At 39.2% G+C, this 22,971-nt stretch overlaps 1 long non-coding RNA gene across 1 annotated transcript in view; it reads right to left on the minus strand.

Moving 5' to 3' along the window:
* Nucleotides 1-1,342: 1,342 nt before the first annotated feature.
* LOC122441273 overlaps nucleotides 1,343-22,971 on the minus strand; it is a 66,410-nt gene continuing 44,781 nt past the window's right edge. Inside the window, exon 3 of the long non-coding RNA XR_006269311.1 lies at nucleotides 1,343-1,562. This is a non-coding gene — a long non-coding RNA (uncharacterized LOC122441273). The remainder of the gene's footprint in view (nucleotides 1,563-22,971) is intronic.

Genomic DNA, 22,971 nt, shown 5'->3' on the forward strand with positions numbered 1-22,971 from the left:
TTTTTCCTTCTTAGTCTTTCAGAGACCAATCTGAAGAATTACCACAATGGTCCATAAATTTGGTTCCTCCTTTCCTAACACCAACAAACTGGGCCCTGGAACCACCAATAATTGACCAAAAAATGAAAAATGATGGTGATTCAATGTGAATTTTAAAAATTAAAAAGTAAAGAAGACATATATATGAATGTGATATCATCTTGAAAATGTATGTGTCATATCTTTATTCATTATCTTCTGGCTCATTCTCAGCTCAGGCATTTATTCCCAGGGCCTTCCCTGATCATGTCTCCATCTCAAGCCTTGTTACATGTCTCTCCTCTGTGCTACTAACTTCCTTATGTCTCTCTCTGTGAGTGCCCTCACCACACTGCACTAAAAATGTCCACTTATATACCTGTCTCTCTGATTAGATTGTAACCTTCTTGAAACTTTGACTTACCTGTCCTCTCATCCCCAGCACTAACAAAATATCTGTATGTAATGTATGTGCTCAGGAAGTTTTTATGAATAAATTATCAGGCACCAAGCAATATGCAAGATATTTTATAATTATTTGGGTATATAATGTAACAGTATAAATATTTTTAAATTATAGGTATTATCACATGTAATTCTAGCAAAAACCTTATGAGATAGGGATAACTGTTGCCAGTTTAGAGGGGTTGAGTCATGCAATCAGACAGGATCAAACCTGGAACTGAAAGTCAGGGGAAAGGATTTCCAAAGCCCCGTATCCAGCACTCGTTCTCACTGCTCGTATGAGCTGTTGGCACTACAGAATGATGCATTATTCACTTTTTTCCCCAAAATAAACCATCTGCTTGTTCTCTCCCATTAATATGTAATCAAGAATTAGTAAGATTTGTTTGCAATAATTTTGTCTTAGACATTAGAGTCTAATCAAATACACATTTTTCTACTGATGTCCAAGTGACAGCATTAACATGCAGTGTCAATGTAATAACTGAAAGATAATGCCAGCGGAAATCTCACAGACCCTGGGTATGAGCTGCATGGATTGTATATGGAAAATACTATCTTCTTTGTTACTTAGAAGATCTGATCTTTGTCAGCTCTTAAAAGGGCTTGTAGATGATGTGGAGATTCCTCTGGCTTTGTAGGCACCATCATCATGAATCAATAGATGAAATACAGGCTGCACACACACTTGGAAAACACTGCTGGCTTTTATTTTGCAAAGTCTTACATTTTCCACTGACAGGTTCCAGGATCAGAGAGGAAGTCTGGAATCATTATAATCAACAGCTTAAAAAAAAAAAAAGGCAGAAAGACAGAGCTCACTCATTTCCTAATGGCAACAAAATGATTGAGAGAACAAGTTCAGGACCCCGTGCCTTGCTTCAAAAAGTGACAAGATTAAAAAGGATATGACTTTGCTGCCAAGACGCTGAGGAGCCATCTCAAAGAACTTGGAAGGTGACTCAAGACATATGGTCAGAGCATGGATTTCCAGTCAATCCATGAAATCAGATGTAAGATGAGGCCTGCCCTCGGGGATCAACATGAAGGCTCCAGATTGGCATATGAGTGTGGGACACCTGGAAAAAGTAGGGCAAAAATCAAAGCTCATCTCTTAAGTGAAGAGGAAATCTTGCATGATATCAGCTAGGGAAGGAAAGATACGCTGGATTACTGCCCAGGACAAACGATGCTCTCATGGTATCTGAGATCAAACTAAGCACTTATATCCCCAGAGACCTCGATTTATTCAGTATATTTGGATCATTGTTAAGAAGGGACTCACCCATTCTACCAATTTTAATCCCTATGAATTTTTGCCTCCAGCATTCTCTGTGGAATATTATGGCCTGTTCTCGGACTATATGGAAAATCCTACATTCCCAGGTGACCTGGAGACCTCATCCAAATAAAAGATTACCACCCTCCAACCCTGTAAAAAAAAAAAAAAATACCACCCTCCTTCTCAGATAATATAAACTCCATTGACAATTTCTCTGCTGGTCTTAGGTACATATTCAGAGCTCAGTTACGGAAGCTGTGCCTGTCTAGTTCCGACTGTAAACATAAAACCTTACCCTACCAAAGAATAACTGGGAAATGAACTCTCCAGACAAACAAAAATTCTTTGTCTAAAATCTGATTCTTTAATGAAAAGAAAATGTTTCCTTTAGACCAATAGTAAAACTCACTCTTTCCTTCTGCCCCATCCCTGTTAGTATTTTTGCTAAGTAATATAAGTGACAACAGGTTACAGGATACCATGCTTAGCATTATCAAATATCTACAGCTTCAGTCTGCATATATTCAAACAGTAAAAGAGGTTTTGTGACCACTAAGAAGAAATAGTTAAAAGACCTAAAAAATGCAACAAGATGTAGATTTTACTCAAATTTTTTGAATGCTTAGTATATTATTCAAAGTGCTGACATGCTCTGATAGTCTGAGTTTCAAATCATGGCAACTAATTTGAACTAATACATGCAATGCTAGGACTTCCCTGGTAGCTCAGATGGTAAAGAATCTGCTTGCAATGCAAGAGACTTCAGTTCAACCCCTGGGTCAGGAAGATCCTCTAGAGAAGGGAATGGCAACTCACTCCAGTATTCTTGCTTGGAGAATTCCATGGACAGAGGAGCCTGGCAGGCTAAAGTCCATGAGGTTCCAGAGAGTTAGACACAACTAAGCAATTAACACTTTCACTTTCATGCAACTCTAAGGGAATTCATTAGAAGATTTCTGGAGGGTTGCACCAAACCCAGAGTGAAGATCAACCTAGATTCAGGAATGGAGCTGGGACTGGGTGTCCTACCCTAGACTGAGACAAAGGCTGAACCAAAGAGTCCTTTGGTCCTGTATGGAATGACAACAGATGCCATCTAATTTAACTGATTTCAGGAAGATACACGACCAAATTTCCATGAGGTCATTAAGCACAATATAGTGAAAGAAAACAAATATTACAATAAAACCACAGGGCTTGTATCATTGAAAAGCACAAAGATTTGCAAACCCATGACTGGAGTAATAAAGAATTATGAAAAATAAGGACAGTGCAAAAACAAATAAAATGTTATTAAATATATATGCCATGCATGAGTGAGCTGAGCACTCTGGGATGCAGACAGACAAAATGAGGAGCTCAACACGTTTTGAGGATGAATGCAGATAAAAGATTAAAGAAGGAAGCAGCATGATTGGGCAAAGTAAAGCTCAGATCACCATGTAGATTTGACCAAGTCTGAGACAAACAAAAAGCAGCTGCAAAGTAAAGATACCCTATGAGAGGAGGTCAGTGTTGGACAGAAATGGCCACACCCTAGGACCCCCTGCCACATCACTCATTGGCGAGAAGCTGCCCAGAAAGAATAGAGCCATAGTTTGAAAGCTGAACTGAATCCTGAAGCCAACAACAGCAGGAAATGGTCTGCTAACTGCACTCCTTGCAGCTGAATAGCAAATTTTTTCTTGAAGAGAGATTTAAGTGGCACAACTCCACTTCAGCAGCGTATAAAAGCAGAATGATAGCCAGGTGGATAAAAGCCTGCATTCCCACCAGCAGAGAGAACATGCTCATTTTCTTGTACCTTTACCAACACTGAATATTACATGTGGTTGATTCCTTTTTTAGATTTTCAAGTCTTCTGTACATAGTATTTTCTTGTAATTAAAAAAAAATTAACTTCCATAACTACGGTTACCAAAAAAAAAGTAGAAAGACATTTATCATTTTTTGCTGCCTTGAATCCTCTTTGTAGAATGCCCCATTTTTATTCTGGGAGAGTCACTTCTGCATGCTGGACTGTCAGTAGCAGGGCAATGCCAGTGTTACAGGCTACATTGTGCCTCCCCCACCACACACACACACACACAAATCATACATTGATCTCTTAAACTCCTAGTACTTTAGAAGGTAACTATATTTGGAGATAGGGTCTTTAAAGATATGAATTAAAATACAGTCATTAGAGTCAGCTCTAATCCAATATGATGTTGGCTTTTTTAAGAAGAGGACATTCAGACACAGACATGTACAGAGCAGAGACTATGTGAAGACATGGGGAGAAACTTTGTTGTTCAGTCACTCAGTCATTTCCGACACACTGCAATCCCATAGACTGCAGCACGCCAGGCTTCCCTGTCCCTCCCTATCTCCCAGAGTTTGCTCAAACCCATGTCCATTGAGTCAATGATGCCATCCAACCATCTCATCTTCTGCCGTCCTCTTCCCCTCTTGCCCTCAATCTTTCCCAGCATCAGAGTCTTTTCCAGCGAGTCGGCTCTTCGCATCAAGTGGCTTAAGTACTGGAGCTTCAGCTTCAACATCAGGCCTTCCAATAGATATTCAAGGTTGATTTCCTTCAGGATTGACTGGTTTGCTCTCCTTGCTGTCCAGGGGACTCTCAAGAGTCTTCTCCAGCATCACAGTCTGAAAGCATCAATTCTTAAGCACTCAGTTACCTGGTCATCTACAAACCAAGGAAAGTGGCCTGGAAAAGATTCTTCTATCACAGCCATCAGAAGGAAATCAACTCTGCTGAAACCTTGATGTTGGATTTCTAGCCTCAAAAACTTCAAGAAAAATTAATTTCTGTTGCTTAAGCCCCTACCCGAGGCTATAATATTTTATTACTACAGCCCTGGAAAATTCATATAATCAGGTTTCTACTTCCTACTATGAAAGAAAAGAAGACCGAATCCTTCTTCGGGATATAGCTGGGAGAAAGCTCATGATATAAGCTGCAGGGCTGGCAGGAGAAGCAGTGCTCTGGCCACTCTGCTGTGGACAGTATTCTATGCTCCTTGACTCTTTAGAGAGCTCCCCTACCTAACACTCGCCCCTTTTTCTCATGAGTATTTCCCTCCCCCCCAGTAGCCTTCCAATAATTTCACAGTCAGGTCTGATCGCTCAACCAGGATTTCTAACTGACAGAGAAAGTTTTTCTATCACTACTAAATAAATCAGTTTGGCAGCAAAACCCAGTGTGGAGAAACCGTTCATTGTTCAGGAAACAAACATGTAAATATATCATTTACATCCATCCAGAAGGTAGGTATAAAATCATCTTCCTCAATGGTTCAAGAAGCAAATTTTGAGGCATCACTGTTAAGAGAGATATTTTTCCCACAGCTGTCATGATAGAGAGAATATGCCTGCTTTTTCAAATTTTTGAGCATTTCTTATAAACTAAAATTTTACTACATTTGCCCTTGCCTTCTCCCTACTTTGACTTTGGCAAGTCACAGGTAAAGATTTGTGAAACTAAACTACACTTTTCACAACTTGCTGTGGCATTTAAGTGGTTGAGTTTTGGGGGTCCAGGTCTTCTAGTCCTATTTTGAGAAAGAATGACACAAACAGATCTCTTTCTGCACTAGCTCACAGGGCAAGGGCCAGAAATGGAAAACTACATTATCTCAAAACCTTGAACTCATATAACTACCTGCATAGTACCTAGATTTGATACTATTTAAATAACTGTGTGTTAATAATATTGATTAAGGATGGAGTTATACCTGAAGTAAATCTCTAACAGTGGAACTACCCTTAATCTAATTCTGGTCAATATTTCTCTTCAGTGACCTCTGCAAAGGGTAGGAAGTATGCTTTTCAAATTTAACAAGTACAAAACTGAAGGAGATAATCAATACGTTAGACACAGAAGTTAACATTTTAAATGATACTGATTGCCCCAACCAATGCTGTCATTTCATCTTCACTGACAAAATGAAAACATAAAAAGATAGCATTTTACAATGTCTTGAATTTAGTATCAAAATTTTTACTCTAGTACCAAAATTTCAATAGCAATATATGTGACTTTAAAGTGTTCCAGCAAACCATTTAGCTCAGAAAAGTATAAGGGAATTAATTGAGATGTAGAAAAAAACACCCAAAGCAATATCCTATTTTTATAAGACTACAGATGTGTATATATTAATACATACATACACAAACAAGTACGTGTGTGTGCATACTTAAATACATAAAATAAGGATCTAAATTGTTGAATGTTTACCTCTTGGGAAGAGTATTTAGGAGGGGGGAGTGGGAAGAAGGGTCTCTCTTATTTTATTCTACATATTTATCTATGGTATGGAACTTTTACCAAAATAAGTTACTCATGTATTAATTGTATAATAAAAGATTAATTAACCAAGTATATAAGGCACAGGTTTAAAACTTTGAATTTCACCTTAAGCTTCAAGATAAAACTTTTATGCCTAAATTATAGGAAGAATTAGTTCTAGACCTCACTAGTCCAGTCAAACAGCATCACAAAAAATACATTTGATCCGCAAAAGCATGTGTAACATGAACACAGCGGAGGAAAAACATAATAGCTAGTAGTTTAGATTCCATTTCATATACTGGAAGAGACTGAACTGATTAACCAAAAAAATAAAAGCAAAGTAAGAGGCAATTGAAGACTTTTTAAAATATTTCAAAAGACATCAAAAAAAGAGGTCAGGACATATTAAAAGTGAAAGAAAGTGAAAGTGTTAGTCACTTTCAACTTCAGCTGTGTCCAACTCTTTGTGACCCCATGGACTGTAGCCCACAAGCCTCCTCTGTCCACGGAATTCTCCAGGCAGGAACATTGGAGTGGATGGTCATTCTCTTCTCCAGGGGAACTTCCTGACCCAGGAATCAAATCCAGGTCTCCCGCACTGCGGGCAGATTCTTTACCTTCTGAGCCACCTGGGGAGCCCAGACGTGTTTTTGTTGTTGTTCACTCACTCGGTCATGTCCACCTCTTTGCAACCCCATGGACTGCAGCACGCCACTTTTCCCTGTCCTTCACCATCTCCAGGAGCTTGCTCAAAGTCATGTCTATTGAGTCAGTGATGCCATCCAACCATCTCATCCCCTGTTGTCCCTTTCTCCTCCTGCCTTTAATCTTTCCCAGCATCAGGGTCTTTTCTAATAAGTCGGCTCTTCGCATCAGGTGGCCATAGTATTGGAGCTTCAGCTTCAGTGTTAGTCCTTCCAGTACAGAGTTGATTCCCTTTAGGATTGACTGGTTTGATCTCCATGCAGCCCAAGGGACTCTCAAGCACCACAGTGCAAAGGCATCAACTCTTCAGTGCTCAGTTTTCTTTATGGTCCAACTCTCACATCCATACATGACCACTGGAAAAACTGTAACTTTGACTATACAGATCCTTGTCGGCAAGGAGATCTCTGCTTTTTAATATGCTTTTTTAAGGTAACCTTAAAAATGCATTCCAATAAATATTAGTGTGCTAGTGTTAGTCACTTAGTTGTGTCCGACTCTTTGCGACTCCACAGGCTGTGGCCCATCAGACCCCTCTGTCCATGGAATTCTCCAGGCAAGAACACTGGAGTGGGCTGACATTCCCTTCTCCAGGCCAATAAACATTAGGTACAGACTTACTGATTCCGCTTATACAAGGTACCTAGAATATTCAAATTCAAAGAGTCAGAAAGTACACTGGTAGATGCCAAGGGTCGGAGGGGTGAGGGTGTGGGGAGAAGGATGAGGAGCTAGTGTTTAACAGGGACAGAGTTTCAGTTTAAGAAGGTTGTTGTTTGAGTTTACCTTATTTTGGTTAACATTCTTTTGAAGATCAAATACATTTTCTGTGATGCAGTTTGACTAGACCAGTGAAGTCTGGAGCTAATTCTTCCCATAACTTGGGCATAAAATTTTTTTTTTCTTGAAGCCTAAGGTGAGATTTAAAGTTTTTAACCCTGCACCTTGTAATCTTGGTTAACTAATCTTTTGTTATACACCCATCAGGAGATAGATGATGGTGAGGATTGCACAACAATATGAATATACACTGAATTATATACACTGAAGGACAGGGAAGCGTGGCGTGCTGCAGTCCATGGGGTCACAAAGAGTTGGACATGACTTAGTGACTAAATAACAACAACAAAAACACTGAACTATACACTGATCTGTATAGTTAGGTATGGTTAAAATAGTACATTTTATGTTATGTGAATTATACCACACACGAAATTTTTTTTAAAAAGGGGGTCAAGAGTTTTAACTAGAGGGAACAACTAGAATCAGTAGAAGTATAGGAAAGCAGATATTAGGTCACTAATTCTAACAATTAGAATTTCACCCAAATGTAATCCTTCACTCCTGGGTGGGACTAGGTGACCATGTATTTAAAAGTTGTAAAAAGAATGCTTCTACTTCAGTTTGATACTAATTATATTTTGTTTATGCTCATCTCTCTAATAAATTTTATCTTTATTAAGAAAGTACTTTCTTAATAAGTTCAAATTATCATGCTCATGTATTCGTTTCCTAGGTGTCCCATATGAAACTACCACAAACTGAGTGGCTTAAAACAGAAATTTATTGTCACAGTTCTAGAGGCTGGAATTCTGAAATCAAGGCATCACCAGGACCATCTCCCTCCAAAGGCTTGAGGGAAGATTGTTTCTTGTAGTTGCTATCCATCCTTTATATTCCTTGCCTTGTTGATCCACCATTAAGATCTCTGCCTCAGTCTTCACATTGCCATCTCTCCAGGGTGGCTCTGTCTCTTTTTACTCTCCTTACAAAGACCCCAGTCACTGAACTTACCCTAATCCAGTATGATTGCATCTTAATTTAACCAATTACAGCTGTAACAACTTTATTTCCAAATAAGGTTACAATCTGAGGTTCCAGGTAGACAGTTGGAGGTTGGGGACACTATTCAACCCTGTACATGTTTAAATTATCATGAATTCTGAAACACACTAAATAGGTTTGCTCTATACTTGCAGCCCAAGTCTGTGCTCATAATTCTGAAGGTAATGGACGAACCATACAGATTAGAAATGAAAGGGAAAGTGGAACTGCATATAGGCAAAACAGAAGAGCCTGAGGTCTGGATAGGAATAAATTAATATAAAGGAAGCAAAGTACAAAAACAATGATCTTCTATAAAATTAGAATGATTTTTTTATATTTGTGTTTATGTTCTTAGATGTCCTGGCAGCATGTACATGGTATGTGCATGATATATCTCTGCAAATATACATAATAGCAGTAGTTCACTTTCTTTATATCAAAGATAGCGCTACCAAGAAAGCAGCCAACTTGTGTGTATAGACATGGACTTTGGGCCATCTTTCTGTGAACAGCCACTTCCTAGCCTCCCACTGTAACAGATTATTGAGAGCTGGAATGACTCCCAAGAAAGTATATTGAAATTTACTTTATTTTCTCATTAAAGTCAGGCAATTGCAGTGTATAGTATAAATTACACCTCAGCTTAAATTACATGTTTTCCTTTAGCCAAGGGAGAATTCTTTTCAATTGCAATCTTCACAAATATATCTATAAGTCCATAAATGAAAGGGGAAACTTTTCTTTATATTCCCAAATAAATATCAGCATGAGGTTTTGCAATATGCTAACATTTAATCTTGCCTCACTGAGAAATGTAAGTGATTTTTCTAGTTAATTGTCAGAAACTCCTGATAGAGATGTTTTTCTCTGAAATTTTAACTATATTAATGAGACTACCTCATAAATGTATTACACTTGCCTGCACTGGTGAATAGAGCATAGCAGATTATATTTAGCTTTCCCTTATGATTTCTATTGAAAGTTACACATTTGTAATGGACTGAATGGTGGACCCAAAAATATATGTTCATGTATAGTATGGGCCGAATTGGGCCCCCACATTCACATGTTGAAGCCCAAATTCCCAGTATGTCAGAATGTGACTATATGTGGGGATAAGGTCTTTAAGGAGTAAAAGAAGTTAAAATGAGGCCTTTAGGGTAAGCCAATCAGACTAGCATCCTTACAAGAAAAGGAAATTTAGACACACAAAGAGACACCAGGGGCACATCTGCAAAGAGGAAAGAACACAGGAGGATACGATGAGAAGGGGGCTGTCTGAAGGCCAAAGAGGGAGGCCTTGGAAGGCACTGAATCTGCCAACAGCAACTTCCCTGGTGGTCCAATGGTTATATTCAGACCTCCCAGTGCAAGGGTTGTGGATTCCATCCCTGGTCAGGGAACTAAGATGCCACATGCTGCAACTAAAAGATACTGAGTGCCGAACCTAATACCTGGCAAAGCCAAAATAAAAACAAACAAACAAACAAAAGAAAAAATCTGCCAACACCTTAACCTTAGGCTGCTAGCCTCCAGGACTATAAAACAATAAAATTCTGTTGGTTATGTTGTGTCATCTGCAGTATTTTTGATATGGCAACCCTAGATGTAAACCAATACAATATCCTAACCCCTAGAATCTGTGAATAGCACCTTACATGGCAAAAGAATGAATATTACTTAATATGGCAAAAGATGTGATCACATTAAGACTCTTGAGGGATGAGAAAAGGAGTTTATCGTGGATTATCTGAGTAAACACCAAGTGCCATCACCAAGATCCTTACGAGAGAGGCAGATGGAGTTTAGAGACACACAGAAAAAATGATGTGAAATGACGCAGCCACAAGCCAAGGAATGCCAACACCACTAGAAGCTGAGAGAGACAAGGAACGTCTCTCCTAGAGGCGCCAGAGGAACTTCAGCCCTGCCAACTTCTGGCCTCCAGACCATTATGGCAGTCTCAGAAAACAAATATGCTAACATACTTGGTTTTAATAGAGTGATGTTCTCATGGCTCTTGGTATATGGAGTTTCTAATTGACTACTCTGTGATTATACTGGAAGTACTTGCTCTTTTTCTGATAGTAACAAAATAAACATGCTATTTGCATTGATTCATTCATTTAACATAACCTCATGCAACACAAATTATTTTTGAGAGTCAAAGGGTATTATGAACTTCCCTATGCCCCACTACCTTTGTTTCCTCAATTCTTTTAATTTATTTTTTCTAAAATTTATTAAATAACCGTCCATATGTTCAACGTTAAAATTAAATTTGCCTTAAAATAATATTAGATCATTAAGAGCAACTCTATGTACAAGGGCTTCCCTGGTGGCTCAGTGGTAAAGAATCTGCCTGCCAGTGAAGGAGATGCCAGAGATGTGGGTTCAAACCCTGGCAGGAAGATCCCCTGGAGAAGGGCATGGCAACCCACTCAAGTACTCTTGCTGGGGAAATCCCACGGACAGAGAAGCCTGGTGGGCCACAGTCCATGGGGTTGCAAAGAGTCAGACACAACTGAGCAACTATGTGCAAAGTTCACGGCTTCACAATTATCATTTTCTTTTTCTGACATTAGTTCCTTTAACTTTCAGATAAATATTACATTGTTTACCATATTTTTGAGGTTTTCAGAACATTTCCACAAGTTTGGTCACCAACTGTGAATACGTTAGTGTAAAATTATCAAATGACTTCCTTAAAAATATATTTTTATTTTATGTTTTCCCAAAAGGAAAGTTTTATCCTATAACTCTGCTATTTTGTATTAATATCTTTATTGAATCTTTCAGACCTTGTTTAAGATCTTGAAATTCTCATATAATCCTTTTGATTCATTTGAAGCTAAAGAATGAAGTTTGGATTACCAATATAAAAGTACATGTTCATGCAAATAAATTTGCTTCAGTATAATTTTAACTAAACACAGTATTACAGTGCTTAACAAAGAAAAACTCATTTGGAAAAACATTATATTAGCTGAAAATTTTACTATGATGTTAGTAACCAAGTTCATAACATAGTCAATCAACCTCAATATTATAAGTATTTAATATATGGCTGATGCCATACATTCTGCTAGAAGCTAAGTGCTAGAGATTCATATATATATATATATATATGCAAATTCATATATATATATGCAAATTTTTATATATTATATAAATATTGGGTTGACCAAAAAGTTCATTCAGGTTCTTCCCTAAGATCTTACAGAAAAACCCAAATTAACTTTTCAGCCAACCCAATATATAATATATGAAAGAATTTCTGTTGCTTCGGAGTTCAGGAGTAGAAGTTAGCAGAAGTAGCCCAATGTCTTCAATTCTAGTAAAAGAGCAGAAGTGTCTCATGAATGATAGACCAAACTAAGTCTCACTGCTTAAAGCTGAGACTGGAATGAAGGTCCAATAAATATGAGAGGGGGTCTGGAAAAAACCTATGAGTGAAACAGCCTGGGGCTATAATTTAAGTAAACTTGTGATCTAAAGGAGACAGACTGACCTCAAAGTCATGAGCAGGAGCAAACTATACTCTAAAATAAACTCACAGATATAAAGAATAAACTAGTGATTATCAGTGGGGAAAGGGTAGGAAAGAGGGCAAGATAGGGCTAGGGAACAAAGAGGTACAAACTACAATGCATAAAATATATAAGCTATGAGTGTATATTGTACCACACAGGGAATATACTGAAATATTTTATAATAACTTTAAATGGAGTAAATCTATAAAAATTTGAATCACTATGTTGATTCAAACCTAAAACTAATCTAATATTGTAAATCAACTATGCTTCAATAAAAATAAACAAAGAATACATTAACTTAAAAATAAATTCATTTGATATTTTTATAACCTTTATATAGACATTTCCTACATTTTAGCATCTATGATATGGCTTAAACAAGTAAAAATTCAAATATGTCCTTCCCATTCTTTATTCCATTCCTCAACATTATCCATATGTTGGTATTTCATTAATTAAAATAGAAACTGGATATTTAAAGCCTGCTGCCAAGTCTGATATCAATTCCATTAGACCAATCATTTTCTAATCTCATGAAATCTTTTTCAAATTTATGCCTTAAAAATAGGTAATTATCCAAATTCTAGATGGTACCCAGAGACAAAAGCATTGACCAAAATGAAATAAGCCCACCATATAAAGTTCTTTTGTACTCTTATGAAAATTTTGAGTTAACATAACACTTTTGAAAAGCACAGATAACATGGTAAAATTAGACTAAGAGGGTATCATCACAGAAGTTGTAATTTCATCCTTAGTTCTGCTATTTTGACTTCCCGCCCTCTTATGAGTAAGTTTTATGACTTAAAAGCTCATCATAAGATTTCAATCCCAATTTTCTTGACTTTAACATGCCCCAGAAGCATGAAGTTCTTTCTTTTTTATTCCTACTGGTTGAGTGTAATAACTCACTAGTTATTCCTAGTGAGTTTTCCCAATATTAGCATTCAATCTGAGTCAATTCAGATAAATCTTTGTGCTACATTTACACTCAAACTAGACATTTAATTTTCAGGATACCATATTTTAATCAGTCATCGGGGACTCTTATCTGTTTTCAGTCTGGCTGTTTCAGAGGTAATTGGCATTACCAGAGTACTGAGGTTATTCCTGCTCTAATCTCAAAGGTAGAAAATTAATGTATCTGAAATTGCAGATATAAAATGACCCTGAATGTCTAACCTGAGAGGTGGTAGAGCCAAGATCCAGCTTGCATAACTTATGAAGGGAACCCTTCATAAGGACAGAAAGAAACACAATGCTTCTACTTTTCATAGGAAAAATAACAAAAAGCCATTCATATCCTCTAGATAATCGCTAATTCCAAAATTCCACCTGTGATGAAAATACTTATATCATGGTAAATTTCAAGCTTCTAACACAGAGTTGGGAAGAGATGCTAACAAACATCTCTTAGGCCTATGAGAGCTGACCTGGTTGCAGTACTCAAACTGTGACCAGAACACACAAAAAAGAAGATAGTCAAAATACATAAGTGCCCCGTGAGGTGCCAGACTATAGCTTGGCCAAACTAATACAGGGACAAAGACATGTCTCATTCACTTCCATATTTTCCCAGAATGTCAACCCTAGTGTGGCTTACACAGTAGATGCTCAAAACACACGTGTGAACAGCACTAGCAAATTCACTCAGAGTTTGTGCTCAGCGTCTACTGGGCATGATTATTTCAAGATTCACCCCAGAGTTCACCTAAACCTCAGCCTACATTTTTCAACATACTAATGTTGATGCCCAACCAAAATTTCTGTCTTCTTCTGGTCCTGCCAGACTATTACTAAATTCATTTCCTCTTGTTTTTCAATCTGGAGTCCTTTTCTGGCTACTTTTTTACCTCTCTCCCAGGTTCCTGGCCCTGTGTGGCTTCCGGGTCCTTCTGTCCTCTCTGCTACCCTAGGTAGCTCCCTAGGTCATTAACACACGCAGGAACCAGAGCCTTAGAACATTCTTTTAATATTTATACTTATTTATTTGGCTGTGCCGGGTCTTAGTTGCAGCATGCCAGATCTTCAATCTTCATTATAGCCACGTAGAATCTTTTAGCTACAGCACTTAGGATCTGTAGTTCTAGCTGAGTTGTGGTATGTGGGATCTAGTTCCCAGGTATTGAACCTGGGGCCCCTGCATTGGGAGCCTGGAATCTTAGCCACTGGACCACCAGGGAAGTCCATGGAATACTCAATATATCTTTTTCTGATTCTTCTTGATATTTGATTCTATCTTCTTTGAGTATTATCCTTTGGACTGGTAAAATTCATCCAACTTTTCTTGATTCTAATCTCTGACCTTGAGTCTCGTTCCCCAAGGCTCTTGCTGGTACTAACCACAACCTCTCCCTGAATTCCCTTAGCGCTCCTAGCTCCTCCAGTGCATTTGCCCTTTAACTTGGCATTATGCTGAGTTACTCTTGGAAATTCCTTTTAATTAGTTATATTTGAATCTGACTTTATGTGAATATTCCCTTAGGTATCATACTGACTGACTCTTTTTTATGAGCCAAATTAATGAAAAAGTCCATTGATTTGATTTGCCTCTATTACTTAGTGAGCCACCCAGTATCAAATGAGGTCCCAGTCAAAGCCACATAGTTTCAAATCACTGGGCTTCTTCCCAAAGATTCTTTTTTTTCCTTCATTCAACCACTATATTCCATTCTTTCCCCCAAATTTAAAGAGTACGGATGTCACTCTATCCTGTCAGTTAAAACCTTAAAAGAAAATTAGGAAAGAAGCTGCAATTTAAGTAAACCCAGTAACAAATATTTAAACTAAAGACTAAGAAAATGTGTAGGTGTTATTGACTATACCAAAATTTTCACTCTCAGAGTTCTCTGGATCCTCCCTCCTCTACTTTCCATAGCTTACTTTTTTAATTGCTGGATTGTGACCATAAAGGGTTTAGAGTTCTGTGTTCATGGGGTTTTAGTGAAACTAGGACACAAAGCATAGCCAACTCCAAGCCTAGTCAAGTCAAGCAGTGAAAAAAAAAAAAAAACAGAATTCAGGTCCAGCCACATGTTGACCTGGGAAATCTTGTCTTTGGGATCTGAGGCAGAGCTGATGTAGCAGCTTCAAGATGAGTATAGGAATCCTATCCTAGAAGTCTGGCTCATTCACCAAGTCTAAGTCACAAGTACAGGATGAAATCAAGGAATTAAGGGAAAACTCCAGGTCCAGCATCAGAAAGAAATTAAAATTGGGGAATCAAACCGACTACAGACAGGGCACCTGAGGGTCTCAAAATTTATTGTGCTTCTGGTGGGTGTCTTTTCAGCCATATACTTGGAATCAGGCTAAAACCTATTACCCTTGGAGTCCTTGCAAAAACAAGAATTTCCTGAGGCTGACTGATTAATATTTAGCTTTACAAATAAGGGTTTATATTTTTGTATGTGAATTTACATGAAACATTTATGAATCAGTTCCCTATTTTTGTGTGGGGGAGGCTTACATGAAATGATAAAGATCTGATGGAAACTGGCACTCAAAATAAATTTTCACAAGAAATAGTGGGAAATAATGTCAGTAAAATGATAAGAGATTAGAGATCTCCTAAATAGGGTTTTTAGGTAGGCATTTTTGTTAAACAGTTTAAGTTTTAGAAAAAGCCATAACATTTCAGATAATGTTTTAAATCAAATAATTTTTAAAACACTGTATTTTTTACTGAATGATATTTTATAATCAAAATTTGGAACTTATAATCACATTCCAAAGTCAGGAGTACCCAGTTTTTCTAAATTTACATTAATATTTAAGCTAAAGAGCCAAGCTTTGTCAAATGCCTAAAATGTCCCACACAGATGTACCAGCAAACCAAAGCACCCAAGAGGGCCTGATGTTATAGGGTTCCTAAACCATCATGTATATCCCCATTTATGAAGTCACAAAGTTCTTGGTTACTTCATTGTTCCTTCAAGTTACTATAATGATAGGGTCTTTAAGACTCTAGTTAGAAAATATATGAATTCTGGTTTTTACATGTCTGTTGGCATTAAAATAATACTTTCCAAGAAACCTGTATGCAGGTCAGGAAGCATCAGTTAGAACTGGACATGGAACAACAGACTGGTTCCAAATAGGAAAAGGAGTATGTCAAGGCTGTATATTGTCACCCTGCTTATTTAACTTGTATGCAGAGTACGTCATGAGAAACGCTGGGCTGGATGAAGCACAAGCTGGAATCCAGATTGCCGGGAGAAATATCAATAACCTCAGATATGCAGATGACACCACCCTTATGGCAGAAAGTGAAGAAGAACAAAAGAGCCTCTTGATGAAAGTGAAAGAGGAGAGTGAAAAAGTTGGTTTAAAGCTCAACAGTCAGAAAACTATGATCATGGCATCCGGTCCCATCACTTCATGGCAAATAGATGGGGAAACAATGGTTGACTTTATTTTTCTGGGCTCCAAAATCACTGCAGATGGTGACTGCAGCCAAGAAATTAAAAGATGCTTACTCCTTGGAAGGAAAGTTATGACCAACCTAGATAACATATTAAAAAGCAGAGACATTGCTTTACCAACAAGTTCCATCTAGTCAAGGCTATGGTTTTTCCAGTAATGTATGGATGTGAGAGTTGGACTGTAAAGAAAGCTGAGCACAGAAGAACTGATGCTTTGAACTGTGGTGTTGGAGAAGACTCTTGAGAGTCCCTTGGACTGCAAGGAGATCCAACCAGTCCATCCTAAGGGAGATCAGTCTTGGGTGTTCATTGGAAGGACTGATGTTGAAGGTGAGACTCCAATACTTTGGCCACCTGATACAAAGAGCTGACTCATTTGAAAAGACCCTGATGTTGGGAAAGATTGAGGTCAGGAGGAGAAGGGGACGACAGAGGATGAGATGGTTGGATGGCATCACCGACTCAATGGACATGGGTTTGGGTAAACTTAGGGAGTTGGTGATAGACAGGGAGGCCTGGCGTGCTGTGGTTCATGGGGTCGCAAGGAGTCGGACACAACTGAGTGACTGAACTGAACTGAAAGGGTATTTTATAAGCAGATACAGAACATCAATGAATTAAAACTTAGAGGAAAAATACACCAAATCTTTCAAGTTATGGAAATTACAAAAAAAAACTTTCCCACTCTAGAGATGACATTGCCAGCCTGTATTTTTAGCCATAAACAAGTCTTATTTTAGCTTTTCACACAAATCTCCATTGTTGTTGTTCAGTCACCCAGCTGTGTCCAACTCTTTGTGACCCCATGGATTGCAGCACACCAGGCCTCCCTGTCCCTCAAAATCTCCCAAAATTTGCCCAAGTTCATGTCCATTGCATTGGTGATGCCATCCTGCCATTTCATCCTCTGACGCCCTCTTCTCCTTCTGCCCTCAATCTTTCCCAGCATCAGGGACTTTTCCAATGAGTCAGCTGTTTGTATCAGATGACCAAAATACTGGCACTTCAGCTTCAGCATCAGTCCTTCCAATGAGAATTCAGGGTTGATTTCCCTTAAGATAGACTGGTTTGATCTCCTGGCTGTCCAAGGGACTTTCAGGAGTCTTCTCCAGCACTGCAGTTTGAAGGCATCTATTCTTTAGTATTCTGCCTTCTTTACGGTCCAACTCTCACAACTGTACCTGATCACTGGGAAGACTATAATCACCCTTTTTTTCATAGAAGGACAGAATTGGTCTGCCTTCCCTTTCACGGGAATGTCCCTAAGAGGTCTACCGTGGTTAGGTACTTGTCAGGAAAACAAGTACCCCATGTGTCAGTCATGAGCAAAGCATCAGAAGAGGTGGAACCAAGGATCACATGTCAAAGACACTGCCATTTTCTACCAAGCCCACCGAAACACACAAGTCAGCACATCCCTTGTTCACTCCATGACTAAGACCACAACTGCTTCAAGGAAATTCTACCAGGTGATCAGGTTTGTCCCAGACTACCTTAGAGAAACTGAAGAAGAGCAAAATAAATAGACCACGTGGACAAGAGAAATTACCATTTCCATGACCATTCCTGGCCCAAAGGGTTGAATTTTTCTTGGTAAGTAGGGATATAATATATTTAGTAATGAGATACTGTGTTCATTTAAAAATACTTGGTCTACCTCTTTTCCCACAGCCTCTTGCTTATCAACACTCTTTAGCCACCAAGTGATAACATTAACAGTGGTAGGACTGCAGAAATATTCTCAGATCTCAGTATCAAAGTATGTTTCTTGGGCATGTACATGGCAGACTGTCAGTTTTACTTATCTGCACCTCCAGCTTTGGTTAGGAAGTTGTTCATTCTTAAAACAGACCCTGAATGGCCCCACGCTACCTTGCAGCAGACATCAGCTCTGTCTCAGGAATTTTTCTTGTTTTCAGTGTAACTTCAATGAGACATTATTTTTAAGTAATTCACATATTTTGAAGCATTTTTCACTTCACCACTGTGTGAAAATTTAATGGGCTTCTATTACTAAAAGTAACTTGAAGTCATGAGGTATCAAAAAAGGGTATGGCCCATTTATCCTAACCTGACTCTGTCTGTTTCTCACTGGCCTTTCTTCTTATACACATTTGCTTTACTATCTATGGAGCAGACATAATGAACAAGTTCCCATGAGCCAGTTTCAGGCAACCTGATGTTATGCAGGCAATGAGAAACAGAAAGTCTCTCTAAATTCCATTCAGCAAGAATTCACTGAGAACTTAATTTCCCTACTCTATGCTAAGTATCTTGAGGCAAATAAATTCCTTAAAAAAAAGATTCTTCGACTTCAAGTTGCTTATAATCTTGTTTCCGTAATTCATACATCAATCGGCAAACAACAGAGGTAGAATATGATTGATATAACTAAGACGTCCCCCTACACACACATGCTCCAGCTTCTGGAATGTGAAAGAATGCCAACACTGTGAATTCCATCTTCCCTCTCTTCTTCCAAAAATGGCCCTATGCTTTCAAAATATACTGGTCCTTCAAAGTCTTAAGGAAAAAATGCTTAACATTCCAAAGAATTACCCCCACTTTTCCCTCACATCATTGGGCAGTTGGCATTCTTCTTCATATATGGAGGAATCAGGAGGAGACTAGAAATGGGGTCAGTGTCATGGAGTTCAAGTGAAAGGACTTTGAGAAGCATGAATTCTATGAAAGTACTGTAAGAAACTGTTGGAGAACTGACTGAGGCAAAAACATGAGAAAACCAGAAGGCTCATTTTCCTGCTCAGAAAAAAATCAAAAGAGCCCGTATCTGATGAGACCGCACTGGAGAATTGGCCCATGGAGCTATAAGGTTGGTAAAACAACAATTATGAAAAAAAATCTCACCTCACCTATCAACCATTCTACTTGAGCTGTACCCAGCATAGCTAATTGTGTAAAAGGATTAAACATAATTATCATTTAATCTGTAATAGTGCTTTTCATTTTACTTAGTGGATAACCATAGTACACACGAACACATTATCAACTTAAATTATTACATACATAAATGCAGTAGAGAACATATCTAACGTCATGATTTTTAATTAAAAAAAATAGTATCCATACGGAACCCTCTCCATAAGCTACATCACACAGTAACTGCAACCATTACGAACTTTCATTGAGGGGAATTAATCAACATCTAGCATCTTTAAATCGCCAGAACCAGAATTTGGTTAATTGAGATGTTATGTTCAGGCTAACCTTCCAAATAACATGTACTATGAATCTATCACATAGATAATAGCTATGTGGGTAACTTAAGTATTTCATGGCAGCCTTAAAACCTGATTCAGTAGAGAAGGGATATAGACGGGACAGTGGAAGAGAGGACTACTAACCTATAGGTTTATATATAGTAAGAGGTTTCTAAAACTTAACTTCCTTGTACTCATCCAGGGCCCGGAATCCATCCACACACATCACAAGACATGCAGCGTCCACACAGAGAGCAGTAGATTCCTGGGCTTCCCCAGTGGCTCAGACAGTAAGGAATCTGCCCTCAATGCAGGAGATCCAATTTAATCCCTGGGTCGGGAAGATCCCCTGGAGAAGGGGACGGCAACCCACTCCAGTATTCTTGCCTGGAGAGTTCCATGGACAGAGGAGCCTGGCGGGCTACAATCCATGGGGTCGGACACATCTGAGCCACTAACACTTTCACTTTCTTTCAGCAATAGATTCATTTTCCAAAATGTCAGCAACTACCAGGAACTGAACACACTGTAGGCTTAGTTTACAAACACTAAGCCGAATCTCAAAGCCTATAATAGGCTATGTTGTTGTATTCATTTTATAAATAGTAGAGACTGAGAAGAGTTAAATGAGCCGCCCAAGGTCACACAGCTAGTAAATGATCAAGACAGGCCTGGGATGTAGACCCAAGCATAAAGGATATGCGCTCCGTCCATGAACACAAGCTATACGGCAGGTTGTATTGTTGTTTAGTCTCTAAGTCGTGTCCAACACTTTGCGACCCTGTGGACTATAACCCTCCAGGCTCCTCTGTCCATGGATTTTTCCAGGTAAGAATATTGGGAGTGGGTTGCCATTTCCTTCTCCAGGGGATCTTCCTGACTCAGGGATTATATTCATGTCTCCTGCATTGGCAGGCAGATTGTTTACCACTGAGCCACCAGGGAAGCCCAATACAGCAGGTAACAGAGAACAAAAGGATACAGAAGTAAGATTCATCTCTAGGCCAATCTGTCCTGGATGACAAACTCCTAGAGGGCAGGGAAGCACCTGTTCTCACCAGCTTCTCCTTACACAGCTGTGAGCTGTGTCAGTAGGTCCTATGGGAATTCACTTTGCTAATGAAAACAAAGAGGCAGCAAGAATGCAGATGACAGCAGAGCCTAATTCTCTGTTTTGCCTCTGAATCTATAAATGGTCTTATGAATGATTTGCAGGGAACAGAAATATATAATCTCTGAGCCTTAGGGACAACATACAACATTCCATGCATCTATCTGTCTACACTGCTCCATTAAAGGACAGATGTCTAAACAAAGGAGGCATCAAATCATTCCAAGAGACCACTTGTCGCACATTTCACTGTATTGTAGGAAGAGAAAGGGTAAACTTCTAAGTGTCCCACCTTCCTCAAACCCAGTGCTCCTCTGCAGTTCAGACATTATTAATCTTGGCATTTTCTGTGGAGCAAAAACCAAAGGTAAAATAAATGCCAAACAGCTATTGCTGTCACTGCCTTCCCTGTAGTCACTTCGCTATCAGCTGTTGGCAGAGCAGACCGTGTAGGATGACGCGATCTCAGGAAGGATGAGGGATGAGGTGTCAAGTCAGGGAACGAGGCTGCCCATACCAAGTGGCTCTGACACATGCAACAGACAGTGCCCATCAGCGCACTGCATTAGAGACAGATAGCCAACGAACAAACCTAACTGCAGCAGCAGAAAGGAAGAGAAAGCGGAGTTCAAGAAATGATCAGCACACCTCCTTCCAAGCCTCCCCTCCCTCTCTAGCCCCAGACACACATCCCTCAGTATTAACAGCACCAGAAATTGCAGCAGTGATCAAGTTGTCAGGCCAAATATTCCTTTCCAAAGAAGATCCTGGTCGGCTAGCAGCCCCCTAGGCACTCCCCTCACTGTCTACCAGGTCAGAAAATTCTCCAAGGTCAGCAGCCTTGCAGCAATGTCTTACCCTTAAGAAGTGGGAGTGGCATTTCCAGTTTCCCAGGAAAGCAACAGCACATCGTGGGACTTTTCAAAGTATGAATACACACACACACACACACACACACACACACACACATTCAAAAGAGATAACTAGGCCTAGTCTATGATGTAGGGGACATTCTCTTATTCCTCTTGCTTAAAGCCCTATGCCTGCTACCTCAGCCTTGTTTACCATGACCGTCTACACAAGCACTTAATCGCACCATCATATCCTTGACATGGTTAACATCAGTTTTGAGGTCAGAGAAATATGTGTCCAGGCTATATTGAAAGAGCTTGAATTCCTAACCTATTCTCAATGAGTTGTTTGTTTGTTTGCTGCATAAGGAGTCATTTATCCCATCCTTGGAGAAATATGACTACCACCCACTCCCACCAGTCCACTTCCCAGGTTAGGACTGAAACATTTCCCCAGGAGTCAGAGACAAAGAGTTCCTTCTGAAGATTGATCCATCCTAACCCTAAGGCGAAGAAAAATAAATATTATCATATTAAAATGTGAACCCCAATCTACTGTCTATTGAAATTCTTCCTGATGAGTCTCCAGGGCTGCCATGGACAAAAGGAAAGAACAATATTTTCAAGCTAGTGGACAAGTGTAGGTAGGACTGGAGGACAATAAATGAAAAATACTTGCTCAGATTCTAAGATCATTAATATCACTGGATCATGATCAGAAGAGCTATTTAGCCCCAGAGATTTGCAGTTCTGGGTCCAGGAGTGCCAGGGTCAGGGCCCAAGGACTGAGAGAAGATTGCTGCCAGCGGTACCACGTGATGGTCCAGGACGAACCAGGGGTCTGGGCAGCCATTCAAGGCTGTTAAGTCTAACTGTCAGTACCCAATACTTCTGCACTGAGAGCCCTGGGGATGGCAAACCTCCCCTATGACCGCAGATTCAAACAAGGCACCAGAGGCAGGCATTTTTGATAGAGAAAGAGGGCTGGAAACGATTCGGAGCCTTGAACACATTCTTCTCTATTTCCTACTCTACTAAAAATAAGAGGAGACTCATGTTTCCACAGCAGTGGGCTTTGTTAACAGGGAAAAACATGTAATTCTCAGAAATTTTGGCTGGAAGTAGCCTTATACATTTTCTATTCCAGGGGCTTTCAAATTTAACCTGCAATAGAATCACCTGGATGCTTGTTAAACCACAGATTGCAGGGCTTCCATAGGTCTAGGGTGGGACTGAGTAA

Source organism: Cervus canadensis, chromosome 5, assembly GCF_019320065.1.
Source record: "Cervus canadensis isolate Bull #8, Minnesota chromosome 5, ASM1932006v1, whole genome shotgun sequence".
Taxonomy (NCBI): Eukaryota; Metazoa; Chordata; class Mammalia; order Artiodactyla; family Cervidae; genus Cervus; species Cervus canadensis.